The 19,877-nt window shown below is 45.2% G+C and overlaps 8 non-coding genes across 8 annotated transcripts; 3 read left to right on the forward strand and 5 right to left on the reverse strand.

Moving 5' to 3' along the window:
* Nucleotides 1-518: 518 nt before the first annotated feature.
* trnar-ccu (transfer RNA arginine (anticodon CCU)) lies at nt 519-591 on the reverse strand. Its single transcript has one exon. It is a non-coding gene; the product is annotated as a tRNA-Arg (tRNA).
* Nucleotides 592-11,491: 10,900 nt separating this feature from the next.
* LOC148631634 (U4 spliceosomal RNA) lies at nt 11,492-11,633 on the reverse strand. Its single transcript, XR_015934654.1, has one exon. It is a non-coding gene; the product is annotated as a U4 spliceosomal RNA (small nuclear RNA).
* Nucleotides 11,634-12,803: 1,170 nt separating this feature from the next.
* LOC148631635 (U4 spliceosomal RNA) lies at nt 12,804-12,945 on the reverse strand. The gene has a single exon (XR_015934644.1). It is a non-coding gene; the product is annotated as a U4 spliceosomal RNA (small nuclear RNA).
* Nucleotides 12,946-13,172: 227 nt separating this feature from the next.
* LOC148631636 (U5 spliceosomal RNA) lies at nt 13,173-13,289 on the reverse strand. The gene has a single exon (XR_015934636.1). It is a non-coding gene; the product is annotated as a U5 spliceosomal RNA (small nuclear RNA).
* Nucleotides 13,290-14,222: 933 nt separating this feature from the next.
* On the forward strand, nt 14,223-14,296 carry trnan-guu (transfer RNA asparagine (anticodon GUU)). Its single transcript has one exon. It is a non-coding gene; the product is annotated as a tRNA-Asn (tRNA).
* Nucleotides 14,297-15,838: 1,542 nt separating this feature from the next.
* On the forward strand, nt 15,839-15,920 carry trnas-uga (transfer RNA serine (anticodon UGA)). Its single transcript has one exon. It is a non-coding gene; the product is annotated as a tRNA-Ser (tRNA).
* A 1,557-nt stretch (nt 15,921-17,477) lies between these two features.
* On the reverse strand, nt 17,478-17,550 carry trnaq-uug (transfer RNA glutamine (anticodon UUG)). The gene has a single exon. It is a non-coding gene; the product is annotated as a tRNA-Gln (tRNA).
* Nucleotides 17,551-18,743: 1,193 nt separating this feature from the next.
* trnan-guu (transfer RNA asparagine (anticodon GUU)) lies at nt 18,744-18,817 on the forward strand. Its single transcript has one exon. It is a non-coding gene; the product is annotated as a tRNA-Asn (tRNA).
* The last annotated feature ends 1,060 nt before the right edge of the window (nt 18,818-19,877 follow it).

Raw genomic sequence — 19,877 nt, forward strand, 5'->3', positions numbered from 1 at the left:
CAATCCCATTGAAGTGCTGTGGCGTGATCGGAAGCAGGCCATTCAGCGCAAGACATCCCAAAAATATACATGAACTGAAACAGTTTTGCATAGAGGAATAGGCCAAAATACCTCCTAACCGCTGCTCAGGTCTGACAAGCCGCTACAGAAAGTGGGGGTTGAGGTTTTTGTCATAAAGGAGGTTCCACTAGCTCCTTAATATAAGGGTTCACGTACTTTTTCCATCAATGACCTTGATTGTTTAAACCATTTGGTCAATAAAGAAACAGCAATGTCAAATGTTGGGTGTGTGTTCTTTGTTAAATCAGACTCTCTTTATTAATTATTATGACTTAGATAAAGATAAGATCACATGTTAGGAGCCATTCATGCAGAAATCCACATCATTCCGAAGGGCTGTTTACAAAAGTTTTTCTCCCAACTGTATGTGAGAGAAAAGCAGAGACGCTCACTGAGTAAGGTGGGGTTGCAGCTTTGCAAATCACAAGGACATTTGTACGCTCAAAAAGGGACAGGAGCACCCCAGATGGGACTCGAACCCACAATCCCTGGCTTAGGAGGCCAGTGCCTTATCCATTAGGCCACTGGGGCACACTGGGTTGGGTCGATCACGCTGATGAAGAGCCAGTTTTTTTTTTCCTTTGATTTTTCAAAGGGATCCCCAAAATTAGGGAAGTTAGGCAGCAGAAGGTTTACTGTGACCTGAGAAGGGCCGGCATCCAATCACGGTGGTACACACACACGCTCTCACTCATCTGAGCTACACGGCTACCAAGATGATCTCAGGTGCGCCGAGCTGGTACGGAACATATTGAACTGATCGACGGCGAATTGTCTCTCAGACAGGCTTTTCACCTCTAAGCTCCCTGACTGACAGTGATCAGCTAGGTAGTGAAACAGTCAGCTGCTTCTAAGCCTTAAACAGCTGCATCTCGGCGCTTCCACGGAGTGATGATTTGAAAGCCGAACATCGCCCATTGGGAACACCTTACTATCACTAGTTTAAGAGACTCTTAAGGTCTTGTAGAGGTGCCTGTCTAATAGCATGCTCTTTGCAAGCTATAGGTGTTTAGGCTGAGGCAGAATGCCTGTTAACAAAATGTTTTTCTAAAGGGGCCTCGCACTCTTTTCCAAGCAATGGTCACCATCCCCACCGAGTGTCACAATGAAGTCATGTCCTAGGACGTCACCTGTTAGTCTCCATTTGTCTGCCACCAACACTTTAGGTTACGGGGTCACAACCGCACCCCGGAGAGCAGAGGAGCCGTTGGCGTTCTGGCAGCGCAGATTGGGCTGAAGGTGGGGCGCTTGAATCTCCCTGTTGGAGGCCGTCTGAAACTGACCCAAGCCTTTCCCTTGAATTACATCACTTGTTTCCTTTGAGCCGTTTCAGAGACTGCTCCAGAGTTTACCTTGCACAGATGCGCAAAGATTAATGCTGGGGGTGCACGCTTCCAGGCGCCTTACAACTGTAGGGACTGATTAGAGACAATTCGTAGCGTGTGCTCATTTCTCTCTATTCCCCGTGTTGCAGTGGTAGGATGACATAAATTCCTGCTTCGACACGTAACGGCATTATAATCAAGTGCAGGAGCTGAGGGCTTTAGTTTTGTTTCGTTTTCCATGGCGTTCGTAAGCGCGCAAATCAAAGGCAATTCCTGCGTCTAACACGAATGTAAATGCTTTTGAAAGTGCAGTGTGGTGCTGCTTGTAAAAACCATTTGTGGTTTGTTGATGTTTTTTCTGTCTGCCAAAGTTGCATTTTGACATCCGGACTGGGGGACTTTATCATTTGAACGTGAAGCCAGCCTTAAACCATCTGAGGCGTGTCTGTCTGCCGGCACGAATCTTGTGAAAGGTATTTTTTTTTAACGGAGAGCGACTTTAAAAAGGTTTCCGCAGCCACCTCGCACTCCGTGTTAGATTATAGGAGGAATGCGGCGGCAGCGAGCTCGCTTTTGTCGTGGCCGAGTGGTTAAGTGCGTTTGGGACTCCCCGCGCAGGTTCGGAACTCGACGACTCCGGCGTCTGCCGCACGTCGCCTTGTGCCTGCGCGGCAAAGGCAAAGTGCCGCTTCTCCTTTCCCGGTACTATAAAAACGCTAAATCGCTTGGACCCGCTGCCATGGAAAGCAGTTCTTCAGATAACCACACATTTTGCGTTCGCACCTCTGGTGCTCTACTTATGCCTTTGAAAACCTAATGAATAAAGCTGAAAGAACCGACACGATATGTAGGTGCTCGTAAAGCACGCAGTAAAGAACTGTTAACAGCAAGGGTTTCAGTGGGTTAACTGAGGAGAAGGCATCATCGCTAATTGTTGACTTTTTATTTGGTGTTAGAAACACTCTTACTGTGCATGACGTGCAACAAATGTAGCCACAGAAATTGCATCACGCTTTCATGTATGCTATTGCAGACACCAACGTTGCCTAGATAGAAAACCGAAATAGCCGTGGGTTTGCTTGCTGGTCTGAAGGATCTCTCTTCGAATCTCTATCATTTGTCAATGGAAGTAAAAGGCGCTGAAATCTCATACGTTCAGAATCAAACCCGCAGCTGTTGTTCGACTTTATTTCTTGACTAATTATAACTGAGTGTCGCGTGAGCAGTTACGTAAACTTGTCTGGTATATTTGAACACAAATGCCGTTCTTCAATTAAAACTAACAGTACATTGTCAGGGACATTCAGTTCTATACAAACAAGAGACAGACAAGAGAATATTTCTACCTTTCATGTGGACTACGTGTTGACTTACTGATCGGAATAATTGAAAAGTTCGGGCTCATAGCCGATGCAGTGCGTGCTAATTAGAACAACAGCAACGCTGAGCTCTCAGCACCGTACTGAGCCCAGGTGTTTTTCTAAAGCTGTCAGGTGCAGTTCATTTACATGAAGGAAATCTCTTACTGGGTACGATTACAATGCAGTAAGTAGCACAGACTGCTTAGGGAGTAGCCCGATGCATTTAAAATCGACCCGAACCAGGCAGGAGTCAAACCTGCAATTTCCTGATTCGTAGTCAGAAGCGTTATCCATTGCACCACTGGCCCTGGTGTGACACTGCAGGACTGTAACCCAGTGAGATCAGCACTGCAACTAGTAAAATATTACCTCCGGTCCATTCTTTTCCAAAAGTGAGAAACATCTGTTTTCTACATTTTGTCTGTTTTAAAACCATATCTCTTTAAACCAAACCAAGAGTTTGTCTTTTGCACTGATATTCTGATTCATTTCGATTTCAAAGAAAAAAAAAACATTATCTTCCAAAGCATCATAAAATTGTCCCTTCTTCCAGACTGTACTTCTCTCTTGTAGTAGTACAGCAGACCTTTCCAGGTGAGCAGATCACAGAGTCCGAAATGAGCTTCCTCCATCAAGCAAAGTACCTGAACATGACTCTGTCTTCATAAAAGCGCCCCTGTAATAAAGAAATTAAATCCGAACTCAAGAGGGCAGTTGCCTACTGAAGTTCAAGAAGTCATCAATTTTAACCTAGCAACACATTAAAGGCTGCATCTATACAAGAACGATTCTAGAAATGCTCACCAGATTACGTTTTAAGACGGAACTGCGCCTCAGGTTCCGCCGAGATCTTAACTCGGATGGTAGGATTCAGAGTCCGGAGTGTGGACTGATGGCGCACGGAGGGTCCATATACTGTGGATCCCTCAGTGATCTTCCGCGTAGTCAAACCGCCAGCGTGTGACTCCCCTGTCACCTGTCCTCTCTCCTCTGTGCAGCGGAGCCCGATTCACGGCAAAGTGAAAAAAAATATGCCCTCAACGTGAGATTTACTCTGGAGTGAGGATAGATGTTACCTTTTTATCATTGAACAGGATGTATGTGATGTGGCGACTATGTTCAATTTTGTATCCTCTTTAAAAGATTAAGGACTGGGGTGAGCGTGATTTACCACCCTTTCAGCTAAGAACCCAACGTGCGCACCGTTTAAGCTGCATAGACTCGGTCGTTTAACTCTTCTCCATTAGCAGGGTTAAGGTTAAAGAAAAAAAACATTGCTGACTTCTTTTTTTTTGCCAGCTGCTAGCGCTGATTAGCAAGGTTTGTATTTCATGTTTTGCAAGTTGCATCTATTTTAAGAAAAACAAGTCGTGTTAAAGACAGGAAAGGAATACTTGTGTTTAATTAAGTCTAGCGGTTGTCCGCTGGGATTCAGACCCAGGGTCTCCTGTTCACTAGACAGGTGCTTTAACCAACTAAGCCACGGCTCCCCAGGAGTGCTGTCCTTTTGCAGCCACTTGGACACACCACTCAGACACATCTGCATTCGGTGTGTGCTCCGCCTGCTCGCTGAGCAAGTTGCCACCTTTACATACAATAGCAACATCGACACCAAGAGAAAGGATGACAAATGGCTTTCATCTGGAACTTTTCATGTCCAAGGAGCTCAATGTGCTTTCTGTGTACAACAGGGCGACTGAACTCCACACTGGCCACTGAACCACAGCAGTGGCTTGCTGGCTTGACATCTCCCAAGGAAAATGTTGAAATCGCACGTGGAACAGGAAAATGACTCTCAGGTGCCCATTGCTCATTTTCAGACACATTTATGCAATACTTTCACCATGCGTTGAGCAATAGGGATTAAAGATACCAGAGGTAAGGTTTAAAAGTGATTCTGAGGTGCAACACATCAGCGATACAGCTAGGCATCTGAAATGCGGGGTTTGAGAGCCCTTCAGGGAACACCGTACCCTAAAGGTACCAGAAGTCATCTGGAGCGCGCCAACTCAGTTGGGACAGCCCAGTTCTGTTGACGAGGTGGCTGATTGGTTAAGGCGATGGCTTGTTAATCCATTGTGCTCTGCATGTATGGGTTCGAATCCCACTCTCGTCGGTTTCCATGTCTGACATGTGTGCCCGTTCGACGTTGGCCCTCCTGTCGTTTGCTCCAGAACTAGAGCCATACATTTTCTAGCGGTGGCTGAACATGGTACAGTAGGCTAACATCGGTATCGAGCAGTGACAGTAACAGTATTTATGTGCCGCTGCTCCCAAGTGGCTCTGGGTTGAGACCGCGTTTTCACTTACTTGCAACGCAAACGGAGAAAGCGATTTTTGACAGTCTCTTGAGAGACTGCGCTAGGTGTTTAGGGATAGACTTTGTCAGTTCCCCCTGGGATGATGGCCTCTCAAATAGTTTGTGATTCCTCTAGACGTTTATACAGTAGAAGCCTGCTTCGTGGCTTAAATCCAAGCTAAGGAAACGAATTAGAGGTCTGATGCAGAACTGCAAATTCAATGAACGGGAACACTACAGTACATTGCACTGTATGTGTGAGGAAAGCTGCCCCCTTCTGTCCCTTGTCGACCGAACAGAGGACTGTAAAGGATACCGCTAAGAAACTTTAGGATGCTGGTTGGAATACAGCTCCAAAGAAGCCCCTTTGGGTGTTATGTCATCAAAAAGTAAGAACAGCAAATCTCCCTTTGATCAAAAGCGCAACAGAACTGTTTTCCGTGGAGCAGGTTTCAGACCCGTAGACCTGTTTTATTCGTAGGGCAGGGCGCATTCCCAAACACGAATCTCCTGTTTTAGAAATGCTTTGGGCGGCGTGAAGTGAAAATAAGAAATGGGCTCCAGATGCACATGGAAGCAATCAAGTGTTTCATCCGAGCTGTTTCAAAGACTGCTCAAAAGCTTTCCTTTCACAGAGACGCAACGATTAATGATGGGGGTGCACCCTTCAATGCGCCTTCCCAGTGGACATTGATTCGTCGAATATATGTATATTTACGGCGAAAATACGGCTATACGTATATATACGTCGCCTCGACGTATAATCAACGTCGAATTGCAACCGTAAAATCGACGACATGAATAAACGCATATATAACATCGAAAACACATCTAACACAGTGCCTGAGGCTTTTTACTGTATGTATCGTGTGTGCCGCAACTAGGAGTATACGGCACTCTGCACAGTGTACGAAGTAAATTATTTTCGCAGTAATTAATTTATTATATTTACTATATTTATTATATACGTGTAAATTAATTACTGCGAAAATAATTTACTTCGTACATTGTGCAGAGATTCTAGACGAATTGCAGACCACATTTAGACGTCTAAGGTATGCGTTTAATAGATGCAGCCATTCAAAATGCGCGGTAAAAACCCGCGGTACAGTAACCTACCCACAAGCCACCGCGGGGCACCAGAGGGTACCGCAGGGCAAGTGATTGGCTGGCCAAAATGACCGACGGGGCACTCGTGGTGCATTGGTTGGTAGTGCAAAGATTTAATCATTTAATGTCTTTACTGTGCACATTTTAATCCGCTTAGTTTTGAATATTTATATGGATTTTACCACTAAAGGGAAATTTTAGTAGCTGAGCATAAAAAGAAGAGGAGCATAACGCATCTGAAGGTCATAAACGATATTAATTTAGGAACATAAACATTACTGTATGTATGTAAACTGTACTGTGTATGGCTGGTCTTGGTAGTTTAAAGAAAAAATACACACCAGTCTTCCATTTCTCCCTAAACATTTTAAGCATGAAAGTTTTATGAAACGGTACCCAAATATGCGATTGCTGTATAGAATGAATTTTAATTTAAAAAAATTATTTAACACGAACATTAAGCTGTTTACATCTTCCGCCTGAGTACAGTCACCCGTTGCTACCCAACGCAGAATGGTGATTGGCTGACACCATCTGACACCCCTCTGATTGGAGAAAAAAGACGTGCTGGTTTGCTATACATACTGTACCAGGAAGAGGATTTCTTTCTATTCAAAACGTGTATTTTAAAAGTTTAAGAAGTAAAAACCTTACAGCGTACACAGATTTCTAAACTGATCAGGATCGTTATCTTTGTCTTATGCATAATAATGTTCACCGTTCTGTCCAGCAAATTAATAATAAACTTTATTTTATATAGCTTTTTAAACGAATAAGTAATTAGATTGCTCATAAACCTAATCACTTGCTTTTTCTTTTTATTTAGGCTCAGATTTCAACTATAGATCGTATTATTAATAACCATAATAACAACCAACCAACAAAAACAACCATATAAACATAATACCAACCAAAAACATAGATAACAACCACAATACAAAATCAAATAATCAAACCATTTTACTCTCGCAAAGTCCTACAATTATCATAATCCCGCCCCTTATGCAAAACCAAACCTTCCTCCCATCCCAGTTTATCCTGTTTATCATAAACAAAATCCACCTCAATTTTCAACATAAAGCATTACACAAAATCAATACCTCAACACTCCATACTCAACAATGATAATTCACAAACAGCCAGAACATGTAACTACACATTCCCAAACAGACATAATTTCCATAGCCCCGCCCCTTATGCAAAACCAACATCCCTACCCTGTTCTGTCTCTCCCCTGGCGGTTGTAATTGTTTTTATTTTCAAATAAATTTTAGCAAAGTCATGTATTTTAAAAATCTTAAGATTTTTATATTTTATATTTATATTTCCATGATAGGTGTCGCATTTTAAATCATTTTCATAGTTAGAAATTATGTAACGCCCTGTTAAAAGCAAGGAAGTTTTTATGCCCGTTGAAGTAAAACAAAATGCCTGACAAAGTATGGCTTGGACAGATTCCAAGTGCTTGTACAAATGTGCTAAAGAAATTACAGTTTGAGTATACAGCTTGTCCAAAGTCATCCATTATTAATACTGTAACGCAACGGGGGCTCAGGCGGGCGCCCTTGCCGCATTAGGTCGGCCCCTGCACCGTCCGGGGCTCGAACCTGGGACTTCCGCGTCTCTCTGCAGCGACCTAGCTCCGTGAGCTAAAGAGAGATCTCACCACAGCCCAGTAGCTGTGGTCCTGCTATCACAGGGAAGGGCGGTGACGTCACCCGCTCTGGTACGCCGGCTCTTACACACACTGCTTGTCGGCCGTAGGCGTTACACTCTCCCCCGCTTAAATCGCCGTCCCCGGCGAAGGGCTATCCCACCCCACTTCTGACACCAATGTAACGCAACGGGGGCTCCGGCGGGCGCCCTTGCCGCATCTGGTCGGCCCCATCCCGACTGGAGGCTCGAACCCGGGACTTCCGCGTCTCTCTGCAGCGACCTAGCCCCGTGAGCTAAAGAGAGATCTCTCCACAGCCCAGTAGCTGTGGTCCTGCTATCACAGGGAAGGGCGGTGACGTCACCCGCTCTGGTACGCCGGCTCTTACACACACTGCTTGTCGGCCGTAAGCGTTACACTCTCCCCCGCTTAAATCGCCGTCCCTGGCGAAGGGCTATCCCACCCCGCTTCTGACACCAATGTAACGCAACGGGGGCTCAGGCAGGCGCCCTTGCCGCATCTGGTCGGCCCCATCCCGACTGGAGGCTCGAACCCGGGACATCCGCGTCTCTCTGCAGCGACCTAGCCCCGTGAGCTAAAGAGAGATCTCTCCACAGCCCAGTAGCTGTGGTCCTGCTATCACAGGGAAGGGCGGTGACGTCACCCGCTCTGGTACGCCGAATGTAACGCAACGGGGGCTCAGGCGGGCGCCCTTGCCGCATTAGGTCGGCCCCTGTACCGTCCGGGGCTCGAACCCGGGACTTCCGCGTCTCTCTGCAGCGACCTAGCTCCGTGAGCTAAAGAGAGATCTCTCCACAGCCCAGTAGCTGTGGTCCTGCTATCACAGGGAAGGGCGGTGACGTCACCCGCTCTGGTACGCCGGCTCTTACACACACTGCTTGTCGGCCGTAGGCGTTACAATACTATTAGTAATATCTTCAGTAAAGGCTTTGATGCATAAATATTTCTGATAAAGGTAGGTTGTGTACTTTTGTCCAACTGAGCAATCTTGCTTTCATAAAATATACCAACATTTTAATGACTGATGATTAACATGCTGTAATACACAGTTCAAAATTAAAGGCGGTTTAACAAGGCGACGCCGGATAGTTAGTCACGTGACACACGTGAACCGCGTGATACCCCGGTCGAGGTATGCCGCGAAATACCTCACCCATTTTGAATGGCTGCATCTGTATCGTGTGTGCCGCAACTAGGAGTATACGGCACTCTGCACAGTGTACGAAGTAAATTATTTTCGCAGTAATTAATTTATTATATTTACTATGTTTATTATACACGTGTAAATTAATTACTGCGAAAATAATTTACTTCGTACACTGTGCAGAGATTCTAGACGAATTGCAGACCACATTTAGACGTCTAAGGTATGCGTTTAATAGACGAATATTATACGTCTTTTGCCCACTGTGCTGCCCTCTTGAGTTCGGATTTAATTTCTTTTTACAGGTGCGCTTTTATGAAGACAGAGTCATGTTCAGGTACTTTGCTTGATGGAGGAAGCTCATTTCGGACTCTGTGATCTGCTCACCTGGAAAGGTCTGCTGTACTACTACAAGAGAGAAGTAGAGTCTGGAAGAAGGGACAATTTTATGATGCTTTGGAAGATAATGTTTTTTTTTTCTTTGAAATCGAAATGAATCAGAATATCAGTGCAAAAGACAAACTCTTGGTTTGGTTTAAAGAGATATGGTTTTAAAACAGACAAAATGTAGAAAACAGGTGTTTCTCACTTTTGGAAAAGAATGGACCGGGGTAATATTTTACTAGTTGCAGTGCTGATCTCACTGGGTTACAGTCCTGCAGTGGCACACCAGGGCCAGTGGTGCAATGGATAATGTATCTGACTATGGATTAGGAGTTTGGAGGTTCGACTCCCTAAGTAGCCTGTGCTACTTACTGCATTGTAATCGTACCCAGTAAGAGATTTCCTTCATGTAAATGAACTGCACCTGACAGCTTTAGAAAAACACCTGGGCTCAGTACGGTGCTGAGAGCTCAAGTTGTGTATAATGTAATAATTTAAGTAGAATAGATTCTAATAATATAATGATCCAGTGTGTTGCACTACTTCACTGCTTCACTGCTCTATGCCGTCTGGAAATAAATCCTCAGACTACTTACTGCCCTGGGAATGTACCAATAAATTACAGGAGCACATCTATATATCACTGCGTTGAAGCAGGAGACACAATCACTGCAAACACATCCTAAATACAGTGTTCCAGCACCTTTGACCTCATCCAGAATGTATCATTTCTTGAAAGGAATTGCTGTCCGAATGCACATCTGAATCCCAAACAGAATCTCTAGTAAAATACGATCATTTGTGAAACAGGTAAATGTCTCAGGGGCCCATTCCTCATTCTCAAGACACATGTATGCAGTACGTACACCATGCGTTGAGCAATAGGGATTAAAGACACCACAGGTAAGGTTAGAAGACATTCTGACTATATTCTAAAATATTGGACTCATATTCTTATGATGGCAGACATGAGTCTGTGTTTAAAACCGGGGTTAATGGACATTATATGACTGTCAATTCTGTTTTGTTTTGGAGACTCTTGGCTGCCTATGTGGTACAGTGCAGCGTGAAGAAAACATTTTCCAAAACTGTGTCAGCTCAAAAGTTGTAAGAAAACCTTTCCAGCTGCTTTAACTCTCTTCATTTTTGTCATTTAATTGTCTGTCGGCACTATGTGGCAGCGTTGCATGACAACCCATCTCACCACGGAAAGGAACCTAACAGCTTTTGTAAGAGAGGAGAAAACGACCTGGCCTGTATGGAGATCGAACCCACGACCTTGGCGGTATTAGCACCACGCTCTAACCAACTGAGCTAACCAGCCTCACGACAGCAATCCTCTCTGTGCTGCAAAAAATCGAACTCAGGGAATTTCTTTTGCCCTCCTTTGAATAGAAAGCCGTGTAATTCAGTGTACGGGCTTTCTCGTGCAGTTTCATGGTTCTTGTAACCCAAATCCTACACTGGCGTGAAGTGACCCCCCATTTCACAGCATTTTTCAGCTGATTTAAAATGTACCTAAAGGAGAAGCATTATTGAAGACCATCAATTACCAAGAGCTTTTGTCAAAGGTTTTGGTGGTCATTTTTAATGACCACAGAGCGCTGTGACCTCGGTTTTACATCTCATCCAAGAGACAGCGCCCTTTTACAACACAGCGTCTCCGTCACTATGCTGGGGCATTGGGACCCGCACAGACCTCAGGTTGAGCGCCCCCCCACCGGCACCATTAACACCACTTCCAGCTGGAAACTTTGTTTTTCCCTGTAGCTCACCCTCATCCGGGTACTGACCTGGCTAACAAATGCTTTGCTTCAGTGGGTTTTCAGTTGCGAGTTGCAAGGGGATGCAAGTGATGGAGCCGCTCGCTGCAAAAGCCACTGCTTTGGCTGGGAATCGAACCAGAGCCTCCCACGTGGGAAGTGAGAATTCTACCACTGAACCACCAATGCTCAGTACCCAGGCCTTCAAAAAAGACGCTTTTTTGGTGCTCTGTTAAAAAAGCGTCGACATTACCTCTTTCAAAAGGCTTCACTTTCCTAGTCACATTCCAAGGCTCATTGAACCCGGGCTGTTTCCTCCAGCGGTATAGTATTGCAGTTAGACAGCACGATGCCTGCAAGACTATGTCACGCTCTGACGAGACTGTCAAAAATTGCTTTCACCGATTGTATTGCAAACCGGCGGAAGCGGGGTATTGGGAAAAGTTTTCAACTAGCAATAATCGCGCCTCGGCTAAACCTCACAGGCTACGATACTGCCAATGCACAAGTCTGACGGTTGCCAGGCAACCGCGGGGATCCTATGGAAATCGTTATCAATCGTCTCATGGCATGTCGTTGCTGTAACGCTTCATATTTGTCGTCTTCTTCTTCTAGCTTGAGGTTTTGAAGAATTTCATGACAGACAAGGGCTCCGTCGGGAACAAAGGGCGTTGTGAGAAAACCGTTGCTTATTTTCAGCAGCAGAAATACAACCCTTTAAATACAAGATGACAGAACAATGACGAAGGGCATGCCGGGAGGAACTCATGCACTACAGAGGAAAGGGGGCGGGCACGTACAGTTCACATTCAAGCCACAAGTACTCTTCTCGGATGTTGCACAAACAAATCCTAACGTCCTGAAAGCATTGCAGCATGTTTGTGTCCCACTTCCCGTGGCTGCAGGACGACTGACACGAACGGACAAACACAATCTGTGGCGTTTAGTGTGACATAGTCTTGCAGGCATCGTGCTGTCTCACTGCAATACTATACCGCTGGAGGAAACAGCCCGGGTTCGATGAGCCTTGGAATGTGACTAGGAAAGTGAAGCCTTTTGAAAGAGGTAAAGCACTGCACAACGGAACTGAGGGAGAATCTTACAATGATTTCGAATGAATTCTGTATGCGTTAAAAGACAGCTATACACAGAAAACATGCAGGACACTGCTCATGATGTTTCCCGAGCCGAAACACAGTGCGTTTTTCCAAGCCATCTGACAAAGCCCGCCCACTGAAAACTGCAGCAGATCGTGTAAAGACGTTCAACTTTGTAACTACTGCACGCACAGGAAGCAGAATAAATTCCTCTTTTCAAACTGTCAAAGGTTTGCTTTGCGAACGCTGCAGGGCATCGCACAATCTCTTTTGAACGGGGACAAACGATTTCTTATGGGGCGCAGTAAGTACAGACGTTTAAAAAGCTCCACTCATGCCGACGATGCAGCATGAAGAAGCGCAACCTAACGTTTGACAGACAAAAGCCGGGCGCCGCTACGAGCAATATGAAATCAAACTGACAGCACACGGCGTTTCGCGCTGACTCAAAAGTGATCTCGACAGACGCTGTTCTCTGCATAACGCTGAAAGAGCTAAAGAGCGTTTCTGTTGAGACGTAACAAGCTTGTTTCTTTCTACCATGATGTTACCATGACAAAATCTGTCTTTAAACACCTTGCTCAGTCTCTGACGAGACTGTCAAAAATTGCTTTCGCCGATTGTATTGCAAACCGGCGGAAGCGGGGTATTGGGAAAAGTTTTCAACTAGCAATAATCGCGCCTCGGCTAAACCTCACAGGCTACGATACTGCCACTGCGCAAAGCTGACGGTTGCCAGGCAACCGCGGGGATCCTATGGAAATCGTTATCAATCGTCTCATGGCATGTCGTTGCTGTAACGCTTCATATTTCACAGCATATTCCCGCCCCCCAAAGAAAAGAGCGCCAATCAGAGAGGCGGAGACCGAGGACTCGCAGAGCAGACGGCCACAGTCGCCGTAATAAGAGCGATTGTGAGCGGTTTTAGTTTCTCTCTTTGACCAGCCCAGCTGCGCCCCACCCGAAGGCAGGGAAGCACAAAAATTGTATGGAACTCATTCATGTTCCTCTCCATGGAAATCTTTAGTAAAAGGCAAAAGATTTGTACGAGATGAAGAGAAACCAGAGTGCGTGGCTGGACAGCTGCAGGAGCCCAGGCCGCCTTCAAGGCCTCTGCCCTGCCGGTCGTGGTTGGCAATGCACCTGGCCTTACAAACGAGCCAGTGGGGCCCGTTCAGCTCTGGGCTCATCGCCTGCGGCTCTCGGCTTACCTGGCAGGGGAGATACCTTGATCAGCCTGTAGTTAGAGTAGTTGGATTGTTTTCTTGTTTTGTGGAAGCAGTGTTTGTTTTGCAGTTTGAGATGGCAACCTTTGGATCCCGCAAGAATGCTGTACGTTTTGAGCTTTTGGATGACCTCTTCATGGATCGTATGCAGTTCAGCAGAAAAGTGTTACAGAAGGAACGTGGCTTTGAACCTCGGCACTTGGATTTCATCTTCGCTCTCCCAGGTCAGAAAGCATTTGAGGTTGTTTTTGCTACCTATTCTCTGTTTGAACAATGTGTGGATGTGTTTGAGGCAAAAAGAGGGAAAGTTCCTGCCCTTGAGAAGATCAACTTGCAGCCTCTGACACAGAGAGAGAGGAAAACGGTGCATGTTGTTATGTTCTCGGAACTGGCAAAGACGGAGGACATTCACACCTGGCTTAAGCAGTACTGCACCGTCCACCATGGAACTGAGGTTAGAGATGTTGACGGTATAAAAACAGGAGCAAGGAAATTCGAGGTTCGCTTGCTACCGGACAATGTAAATGGAGGCTTAAGGCACCTGCCCTCTACAATCCGGCTGGGCGCCTGCAATGGCTATGTTTTTTATGTGGGACAACCAAAGGTGTGTCGGCGCTGTGGTGTTGTGGGACACCTGGCATCGTCCATACATTTCAAAATCCATACAGCTTGTGAAAGATGAAATCCATTTCTTGGTTGTCAGTGGAAAAAGATTGCCGGCTGCAAGAAGCGCAAGTGATTGTTTTCTTTGACCATAAACCTGCAAATGTAGGGAGCAGTCTCTGTGGCGCAATCGGTTAGCGCGTTCGGCTGTTAACCGAAAGGTTGGTGGTTCAAGCCCACCCAGGGACGCATGTCTCAGTTTTTCCAATGTAAACATCATCACCGCTAAAGAAGATGGCGCAGAAGGCTCCACAGTCGAAACGTTGTGCTTCTTTTCTTCTCTTTTCAGCATGGAGTAAACCTTTGCTTGATCCTTTGCAGCCTACGCATGCTGACACAGCTACCTTTCTCTTAACGCGCCTCAATCATTATTCACCAAAACCATCAGCAGAATGTGTCGCCTTTGTGGTGATGTCACTCCTCTGCTTCACAAATGTCCTTAGTGACGGACCATTTCTTTCTGCCATTTTTCCGGAGCGGTTATTGATTGCTCCATCATTTCCCTCATACTTTCCATCCCTAGATTGAAAAAAAAAAAAACAGAAACAGGCTGACAGGACGACAATCAAATTGCAAAAACTCATCAAAGCACTCGATAGAGTATTTGAATCCACAAGTAGCTACGAGCAACTTTGTCCTGGCTTGCATGAAAGTCGGAAAATGTCAAAAAGAAAAAGATGGTGGCTTTTTCATATCTGTTCTTTTATTTTTAGTTCGTTGGCTCTTCTGTCCATTGTCCTCCTGCCTGGCTCTTGACCTGTGACTGTCTGAACGCACACATTAGACTTTCAGGCGGGGGATTTGTCCTGAGCCTCTGTGAAAGACCCACCCACCCCCATAAATAACTGCTCTAGAAACACATGAATGCAAAACTAAACCACAGCTTAAAGAGGAGCTCCAACTCAGTGCCATACTAATGTAAACGAAGTAATACTAAGACATGTTCTTATGGATTTGTCTTACCTTGAGATATGTAATTGGATTTCAGGATTAACTTCCTCATTCAATGTACTGGTGATTCTTTGCCTGGTCAGTACCTGGGTGGGAGACCTCCAGCGAACAATTAAGCTTGCTGCTGGAAGTGGTGTTAAGAGACTCTTAGGATCTTCCAGAGGTGTCTGTCCAATAGCACTAGTTGCCTTAGAGCTGGCTCAAACATTGCTCAAGAGTCTACCTTTCACAGATGCGCAAAGATGAATGATGGGGGTGCACGCTTCAAGGAGCCTTCCAACTGTAGGGACCGATTAGAGACGATCCGTAGCATGTGTTCGTTTCCATATACGCCCCGTGTCTCAACGGTAGGACAGAGTCAAATACTGCCTCGACACGTAACAGCGTTATATTAAACCGCAGGACTTGAGGGCTGTTTTGTTTGAATGTTCAAGGCATTGGTAAGAGCGTAGGTCAAGGGCCATTGGTGCATCTCCTGTAACTGGAGTAAAAATGCTATTCAAAGTGCAGTGACTAAAATCGTCGTCCACATGTCTCCGTTGTTGATTGCTTTCTGTCTAAGAACGTTCTGTTTTCATGTCCGAACGGGGAGACTTTATCATTCCAACTTGAAGCCACCCTTAAGTCCTCTGAGGTGTGTGTGTGTGTGTGTGCTTGCACGTATGGCGTAAAAGGTTTCTTAAACGGAGAGCGAACTTGAAAAAAGTTGCCTCCGCTGCTGCCGCCGCCTCGCACTCCCTGTTCCATTGTAGCAAGAAGGCAGCGGCCGCGGCGCTCGCTGTACTCGTGGCCGAGTGGTTAAGGTGACGGACTTGAAATCTGTTGGGGTCTCCCCGCGCAGGTTCAAATCCTGCCGACTACGGCGTCCTTTGCATTTGGTTGCGTGCGTGCGTGTAAAAGGACCAGCGCCGTTTCGTTTTCGCTGGGACCTTTAACACTCTAAATCGCCTGGACCCGCAGCCTGTGAAATCGATTCTTCAGCACCCACGAAGGACGCTTTGCCGCTGGACACAGATAACAATGCTTTTCTGCAACGAGCTTTCCAGCTGAATTTTCTCGGCAGCTCCGTACTGAACCTGTTCTCCATTGCAACATAGCGGAGGCTCGTCACGTCTATAGCAAGGCTGTGTAGGACCGCATACGCCACAGTGACTTGTACACAAACCACATGAAAGGCAAGCAAAATACACTTTTAAAATTCCAAAGACTCACAAGGTCAGAGAAACAGCGATGACCTGAACAGATCTGTTACAGAAGTCTAGGTTGACCTTTTTAGAGCTGTAATTGCATTTTTGTTTAATAGAAGATCAAATCTACTCGCATGTACCAGCACCTTACAGTTTATTGATGTTAATTCTGTTTAAGTAATAAGATTGCTAACGATGTTGGACTTTAGCCGGTGTTTTTTAGAACAAATTGCTTACACTTCTGTAAGGAATACGCAGTACGTGCCTTTGTCAGTCATTGCTCACCATACCTGTAACTTTCTTATCTAACTCACTTCCTCAAATGGTGAAGGTCCACAAACATAAATGAAAAAAAAAACCCTTGTTGTAGATGAGGTGCACAAAAAAGCAGCCCCTGATAGTGTATAACACATTTATACTATTGCAGAGACACATGTAACATATATATATATAATGTATATATATGAAACAGAAATAGAAACAGAAACAGGAATCGCTTACTCACCTGGAGAATCTCTGTAGGAATATCTAGCATTTATCAATGGAAATAAAAGCTGCTTTAATACAGTGCATGTTCAAACTCAAACCCTCAGCTGCTGTTCTTGTTTGTTTTGGGACAAATTGCAACTGAGCATCGCATGAGCCGTTACGTACCCTTATCTGTTAGGGAATTTCAAGGGAGGAGTTAGGTCAGAATGGGTAGGCTGCAAAACAACAAGTAAAGATTTATTCCAAGATGAAACGTTGTGGCGGTTTTCTTATCTTTTCAGCATGGACTAAACATTTACGTTTTCCTTATATGCTATATATGTATATATTAGCACCAATGTCATTCTTAAAAACTAACATGAAATTGTCAGGGACATTCAGCTATATACAAAGACGAGACAGACAAAGTAATAATTCTGTATTAACGTGGCCTACATATTGACGCAATGATCGAACTATCTGACATGTTCTGATTCAGATCCCCTGCAGTTCATGCCAATTAGAACAATAGCAATGCTGAGTCCTCCCCACCCTACTGAGCACAAATTCAGCTGCTCTCCAGTTCTTTTCTGCAAGTTTTTTCATTGCAATTGAGCTCGGAGCTGGAGATGATCTCCATACAGTTCTGTGTTCACCAGCCCGCACTTGCGTGCTAATTTACGGGTTGTGGCAAATGCTTTTCTATAGTTCATATACATGACGGCAACCTGTTACCGAGGAACCTAAGAGGTTTAAAAGCCTCGCGAGCCAGGCAGGACTCGAACTTACAATCTTCTGATCCAAAGTCAGAAGCGTTATCCATTACGCCACTGGCCCATAGAACACGTGCTTGCACTCCACCACAGAGAGCTCTACACTGCTACTAGTAGTACACTTCCCCATCTAAATTTTCACAGCAAGAAACTTGTGTTTCCTACTATTTTTATCAGGTTTAAAATATCATCTCCTTAAAACAGAAAAAGTGTTGATGTGTCGTGCTGAAATTCCGATTGATTTTGAATTCAAAGAAAAAAGGTTTTCTTCCAAAACACCATGAAATTGTCACATCTTGCAGACAATAGGTGTATTCCATGTTGAAAAGAGAAGAAAGAAAACCATGGAGCCTTTTACAGGTGTGAGGCTTCTTCAGGTGTGAGAAGACCTCACAGTCGAAACGCTGTGTTTCCGTTTTTCTCTTTTCAGCATGCAATAAACCTATTACTTGTTCCTTTGCAGCCGAGGCATGCTGACGTAGGTACCCAGCTGAACATCTTGCAGACTCTACAGTACTTCTCTCCTGTAGAAGTAAAGCAGGGCTTGCTGGGTGAGCTTTTGCTCCGGTAAATTAGGTCACGTGTCATGTTAAATCACTTCTTCTAAACACAACATTTGCTGGTGCTAGCTTTCCCCATGAAAAGAGACATTTCCCTTACAGTACATGACATATCGTTTTTATTCTATCAATAAGTATAGAAATTAAACAAAAGAAAAAATGGTGTCGCCAAAGAATGCACAGCTCTGTCGCCTTGGGGAGGTGTCAAGGGCATTGAGCTCCTTGGACATGAAAAGTGCCCGATAAATGCCATTTCTCATCATTTCTCTTGGCGTCAGTTCTGCTATTAAATGGGACGGAGGCAACGGGCTCAGAGAGCAGGTTAAGTGCACACCGAACGCAGATGTGTCCAAGTGTCTGTAAAAGCGCGGTGCTCCGCTGGCGCTGTTCCCTAGTGGCTTAAAATGCCTGCCTGGTAAGCAGGCGATCCTGGGTCTGAATACCAGCGGTGCCTCTCTCCGTGTCTTGTTGTGCCGAATGTCTCATTTCAGACAAACATGTACAGCTTGGTTCAGTTTAATGCAAGAATTCATTTCCTTTCTGGAATAACTTGTTTTTGAAGAAATCCATACAGCTTGTGAAAGATGAAATCCATTTCTTGGTTGTCAGTGGAAAAAGATTGCCGGCTGCAAGAAGCGCAAGTGATTATTTTCTTTGACCATAAACCTGCAAATGTAGGGAGCACAAGCGGCCGTCAGTCTCTGTGGCGCAATCGGTTAGCGCGTTCGGCTGTTAACCGAAAGGTTGGTGGTTCAAGCCCACCCAGGGACGCATGTCTCTGTTTTTCCAATGTAAACATCATCACCGCTAAAGAAGATGGCGCAGAAGGCTCCACAGTCGAAACATTGTGCTTCTTTTCTTCTCTTTTCAGCATGGAGTAAACCTTTGCTTGATCCTTTGCAGCCTACGCATGCTGACACAGCTACCTTTCTCTTAACGCGCCTCAATCATTATTCACCAAAACCATCAGCAGAATGTGTCGCCTTTGTGGTGATGTCAGTCCTCTGCTTCACAAATGTCCTTAGTGACGGACCATTTCTTTCTGCCATTTTTCCGGAGCGGTTATTGATTGCTCCATCATTTCCCTCATACTTTCCATCCCTAGATTGAAAAAAAAAAAACAGAAACAGGCTGACAGGACGACAATCAAATTGCAAAAACTCATCAAAGCACTCGATAGAGTATTTGAATCCACAAGTAGCTACAAGCAACTTTGTCCTGGCTTGCGTGAAAGTCGGAAAATGTCAAAAAGAAAAAGATGGTGGCTTTTTCATATCTGTTCTTTTATTTTTAGTTCGTTGGCTCTTCTGTCCATTGTCCTCCTGCCTGGCTCTTGACCTGTGACTCTCTGAACGCACACATTAGACTTTCAGGCGGGGGATTTGTCCTGAGCCTCTGTGAAAGACCCACCCACCCCCATAAATAACTGCTCTAGAAACACATGAATGCAAAACTAAACCACAGCTTAAAGAGGAGCTTGTCATGACCGCCAGGCAGTTAAGACCAACTAAAACAATCTAAAGCAATCTAAACAGCACCAGCAGCGGGTGATTATTAACAAACGCCGCCGCACAAGTTAACCCACCTGCACACACTCCACCGTGCGGTACGCAGTGCTATTTTTACCATCTTTACCTGCTTCCCGCTGGTATTGAGTCTACTCCTTGAGAGCTCTACCTGGCGTTTCTGCCTTTTCGACTTTGGACCTCGCCTCTCACCTCGGACTGTTTGCCACCAGTGTTCTCCCTGGATTACGACTTACCTTACGCCTCTTGACCACGAAACAAAGCAAAGCAGAGCAAAACAAAATGAACAAACGAAAACCCTCACG

Source organism: Lepisosteus platostomus, unplaced genomic scaffold (genome assembly GCF_059453375.1).
Source record: "Lepisosteus platostomus isolate fLepPlt1 unplaced genomic scaffold, fLepPlt1.hap1 Scaffold_75_H1, whole genome shotgun sequence".
Classification (NCBI taxonomy): Eukaryota; Metazoa; Chordata; class Actinopteri; order Semionotiformes; family Lepisosteidae; genus Lepisosteus; species Lepisosteus platostomus.